At 40.0% G+C, this 5,463-nt stretch overlaps 1 non-coding gene across 1 annotated transcript; it reads left to right on the plus strand.

Moving 5' to 3' along the window:
• Positions 1-1,261: 1,261 nt before the first annotated feature.
• LOC131503316 (U6 spliceosomal RNA) lies at positions 1,262-1,363 on the plus strand. Its single transcript, XR_009257408.1, has one exon. It is a non-coding gene; the product is annotated as a U6 spliceosomal RNA (small nuclear RNA).
• Positions 1,364-5,463: the final 4,100 nt, after the last annotated feature.

The raw sequence follows: 5,463 nt of genomic DNA on the forward strand, positions 1-5,463 counted from the left end.
CCGTGTCAAAGACACTGTCCTGGGAATGAGAAGACGAGCCACAGACTAGGAAAAAATATTTGCAAAAGACATATTTGCTAAAGGACTATTATCATAGTATATATCATTTTATATATATATATTTTTATATATATTTTATATATATATTTTTATATATTTTATATATATATCATAGTATATATCATTATATATATATATATATATGTATACACACACACACATATATATATATATATATATACACACCATATATATCCTAAAGCTCAACAGTGAGGAAAAAAAACAACCTAATTTAACGATGGGCTAAAAACCTTAACAGATACCTCACCAAAGAAGATATACAGATGGCAGAGAAGCATATGAAAAGATGCTCCACATTATGTGTCATCAGGGAAATGGAAATTAAAACAATGAGATGTCACTACACACTTGTTAGAATGGCCAAAATCCAAAACATTGACACCGTGAAACGCTGGTGAGGCTGTGGAGTAACAGAAACTCACCTTCATTGCTGGTGGGAATGCAAAATGGTATGGGCATTTTGGAAGACAGTGTGGCAGTTACAAACTTAAGAAACTCAACATAGTCTTACCATATTATTCAGCAACCACACTCCTGGATATTTACTCAAAGGAATTGAAAAACTATGTCCACAAAAAACCCAGCATGCACATTTTTATAGAAGCCTATTCGTCACTGTCAAAACTTGAAAGCAACCAAGATATCCTTCGGGAGGTGAATGGATAAATAAGCTATGGTACATCCGGAATTTGGGATGTAATTCAGTGCTAAAAAGACATGAGTTGGTTACCAAGCCATGCAAAGCCATAGAAGAAGCTTCAGTGCATATTACTAAGTGAAAGAAGCCTATTCTGAGTACACATCAGGAGACATATCAGGAAAAACAAACTCTTCCTTCAAGATTTCTTTCTAGAGGGGATAACAGAATGCGCACTGACTCATTCATTCAATAAATATTTAGTAAGTGCTTATTCTATACCGACAACTGTGAGGAGTGACAGAGGAAGATTTTTACAAACCACCATATAGACAAACTGAACACATGTAAGGATTATGGGGTGAAGCAAGTTGATCATCACTGGCTTCTTGGAGTTAGCTAGAATATTCAAATTCATCCAGTGAGCCAGATACTTTAAATGGTAGCCTTTATATATAGTGCATACTGATAGACACTGCAAGAGAATTGAAGAAGGGTTAAGAGAAGAGAGAGGACTGGAGCTGGGCCTTAAAGAATATGATAGTGTTCACCTTGGCGGCACATATACTAAAATTGGAACGAAACAGAGAAGATTAAGATGGCCCCCGTGCAAGAATATGATAGAAAGTGGACAAGCAGAGATGAGAAGCGTGGTTTCTCCAGATAGGAGAAATTGTATGCAGGTAGAAATAAGTATGGTTTTCCCCGACCTAAAAAGAGAGAGGAAACTATTCCAACCAATCTCTCTTTATAGTCATCTCTCTCTCTCTTTTATTTATTTATTTATTTATTTTTTTTTTAATTTTTTTTTTAACATTTATTTATTTTTGAGACAGCATGAACAGGGGAGGGGCAGAGAGAGAGGGAGACACAGAATCGGAAGCAGTCTCCAGGCTCTGGGCCATCATCCCAGAGCCTGACGCGGGGCTCGAACTCACGGATTGCAAGATCGTGACCTGAGCTGAAGTCGGACGCTCAACCGACTGAGCCACCCAGGCACCCCATCTCTCTCTCTTTTAAACTCATAACCAAACTTCTTCTCAAAAGAAGAATCAACACCTGTCATTCAGGCAATAGTCACTAATTTAGCTCTCACGTGCCAACTTCATGAGTTACGTTTTAATCGCATCTTACTTGTTCTGTCTTCAATTCACACAGTTGACCCATCCCTCTATTTTGAAACCAGACTCTTACTTGGTTTTGATGTTGCCACTTCTCTTATTCTACCTCTCTGGCCATTCCTGGGCCTTAGTTTTTTTAAAAAACAAATGTTAAAGTTGCAGAAGCTTTGGATTTACAGAAAAATTGTGATGATAGCACAGAGTTCCCATATGCCTCACATTGCTTCCCCTATTATTGCTCTCTCAGAACAGTCTGGTACATTTGTCACAATTAATGAACCAACATTGGTACATTATAGTTAACTAAGTCCAGATTTTATGGTCAGATAACCTTAGTTTTTAACTGAATGTTCTTTTTTGTTCCAAGATCTCATCTAGGATACTAAATTATAATTAGTTGTCATGTCTTCTTAAGCTCCTCTTGGTTATGACAGGGTCTCCGTCTCTCCTTGTTTTTGATTGACTTTAAAAGTGTTAAAGACTACTGGTTAGGCATTTTGTAGAATGTACCTCTATTCTGATTCGTCTGATGTTTTTTTCTTATGATTAGACTGGGGTTATGGGTTTCAGATTGGAAGATCAGAGGTAAAATGCCATTTTCCTCACATTGTGTCGATGGTAGGTGACATCAACGTGATTTATTACTGTTGATGTTAACCTTGATCGCCTGGTTCAAGTGGCTCAGGTTTCCCCTCTGTTCCCATACTGTAGTTTTTGGAAGGAAGTCACCGTGTATCATCCATACCGCCCTTAAGGAATGGGTAGTGCTACTCCATTTCCTTTAAAGTAGTATTTATGTTAAGCATTTGGAATTCTTATGCATGTGAGATTTGTCTCCTCTCTCCCGTGTATTTATTTAATCATTCATTTATATCAGGGTGGGCTCATGGATATGTATTTTATTCTTGGGTTTTAATCTAATATTAGCTCAATAATTTTGTTAATAATTCTGTTGCTCCAATTGTCCAGCTTTGATCATCGGGAGCTCTTTTGGTTGGTTCCTGTACCTCTTGACACACCTGATCAGACTCTGTGTGTGTGTGTGTGTGTGTGTGTGTGTGTGTGTGTGTATTAATACTTACCTTCTGGCACCACAAGTTGCTTTAGGCTCACTTCTATATTTTCTACCCCAGGCCTAAAATCAGTCATCTCTTTAAGGGTCACTAATTATGGTATTAGAACCCAAGGTCTGAGCATTGGGTGTGTTCCCTGTGTCTTATTTTATGACTCATTTTCTCTTCTCTTTATTCTTTTTATTTATAATATTTTTAATGTTTTATTTATTTTTAAGAGAGAGAGAGAGAGAGAGAGAGAGAGACAGACAGAGCAGAAGTCAGAGAGGGACAGAGCGAGAAGGAGAGACAGAATCCCAAGTAGGCTCCAGGCTCTGTGCTGTCAGTACAGAGTCCAACTTGGGGGTCGAACCCATGAACCACGAGATCATGACCTGAGCCGAAGTCGGACACTTAACCAACTGAGCCACCCAGGCGCCCCCCTTTCTTTTTAAAAAAGGGTTTCTTAACCTTTCACTATTGACATGTTGACCCCCCAAATCTTTTTGCTATGGAGGGTTGTCCTATGCATGGTCGGATGTTTCACTGTATTCCTAACTCCTACCCACTAGATGCCAGTAGCACTCCCTCAGTTGTGACAATCAGCTGTCTTGAGACATTTCCAAATATCTCTGGGAGGCAAATTATCCCCATTTTAGAACCACTGCTCTACATGTACTTGTTTTTCCAGGATCTCGTATTGTTGGCTCTCTTCTTTTCTCATTATTTGTGCTATTCTTGAGAAAACTCAGCTATTCTCTTTGTTTTCACTGCCACCTATAAACTATTTTCTTTCTAATATATTTATCATTATCTCTGATATCTTTCCTAAGGGCAGGGTTATGCATCTCCACTTGGATGTCTTATCCACTATAGGTACGTCAAACAAAACATGTTCAAAGTGAATTGTGGGATAAGGAAAGAATGTCAATCTCATAGAGAATAGCAAGGAATAACAAAGCTGCAAAAGAGGTGACTAAGCAAGCAAACATATTGGCTTGCCATAGTGCTGCATGTGTGACAGTAAGAGTACTTGAGTCAGTTTTTCAGAGAAGGGTTGGGCAAACTATACCCCCCTGCAAAATCTGGCCCACTACCTGTTTTTGTATGTTAAAAATTATTTTTTGGGTACCTGGGCGCCTCAGTTGGTTAAGCGTTCAACTCTCAGTTTTGGCTCAGGTCATGATCTCATGGTTCGTGAGTTCAAGCCCCACATCAGGCTCTGCAGTGATAGGGTGGAGCCTGCTTGGGATTCTGTCGCTCCCTCTCTCTCTCTGCCCCTCCTTTGCTCTCTCTCTCTCTCTCTCTCTCTCAGTCTCTCTCAAAATAAATAAACTTAAAAAAATAAAAAAAATATATCTATTTTAAATTTTTAAATGGTTAAAAAAGTCAAAAGAAGAATATTTTATAACACATGAAAATTGCATGATAGGCAACTTTCAATGTCCATAATAAGTTTCTTATGTAACACATCCACACTCATTTGTTTTTATGTTGTTTGTAGCTGCTCTCAGGGAACAATGATAGAACTGAGTTATTGCTGCAGGTGGCTTATAAAGCCTAACGTAGTTACTACCTGGCCCTTTCCAGGAAAACTTTTCTGAAACCTGGATCAGAGCAAGACAGTTGCTCACAGCATGGCAAGCAGAAGGAGCATTCACGTGGTAGTGCTTGTTCCTCTGCCCTATGTCCCATGTGGTGTCCCAATGGCCTTGGTTGGTAGCTGGCATGCAGTGAGTTGCACGGCAACCTGAGGAAGCCAGGACTAAGGGCTCAGCACCTTTTGTAGCAAGCAGTAAACAAGCCAGTCTCTCACTTCAGGGAGCAAGCAATGTCATGGACAGGGACAGAGGATGGTTAGGACTTGCAATTTGGCATACAGAGCAATGACCTGCAGGAGAGCTCGGGCCCATGGCAGACCATCCTCGACTCAACTTGGCCTCTACGGCCCCCTCTCCCAACCTTTGCTTCTTTCTCATTTCTGTCAATGGTATTACTCTCCCCTTGGTTGCCTATAGTAGAAAAACTAAGAGCTACCTTAGGTTCTTTGATCTTTCTGATCTCTAATCGATTCCCAGGTCTGTTATCTCGAAAATCTTTCACATTAATCTCATACTCCTTCCCATTGCCATCACTTTAATTTTTTGAAAAAAAATTTTAATGTTTATTTATTTTCGAGACAGAGAGAGACAGAGTGTGAGCGGAGGCGGGGGAGAGAGAGGGAGACACAGAATCCGAAGCAGGCTTCAGGCTCTGAGCTGTCAGCGCAGAGCCTGACTGGGGGGGGGGGGGGGGGGGGGGCTCGGATCCACAAACTGTGAGATCACGACCTGAGCCAAAGTCAGACATTCAACCCACTGAGCCACCCAAGCGAAGGGAATTTTCATGGTACATTGTTAGTTATGTTTGTATTGAAAGAAAGAGATGCAGCCAGGAACCCAATTCTCTATTCCAATTATTTACTATGAAGTAGCAGTAGGAATAGTTAACATCTATTTAGTGAACATTTATTAAGGCCCAGGTACTATGCTAAGTACTTTACACATCGTCTCACATCGCCTCGTTGAATCCT

This window comes from Neofelis nebulosa, chromosome X (assembly GCF_028018385.1).
Source record: "Neofelis nebulosa isolate mNeoNeb1 chromosome X, mNeoNeb1.pri, whole genome shotgun sequence".
NCBI classification, from domain to species: domain Eukaryota; kingdom Metazoa; phylum Chordata; class Mammalia; order Carnivora; family Felidae; genus Neofelis; species Neofelis nebulosa.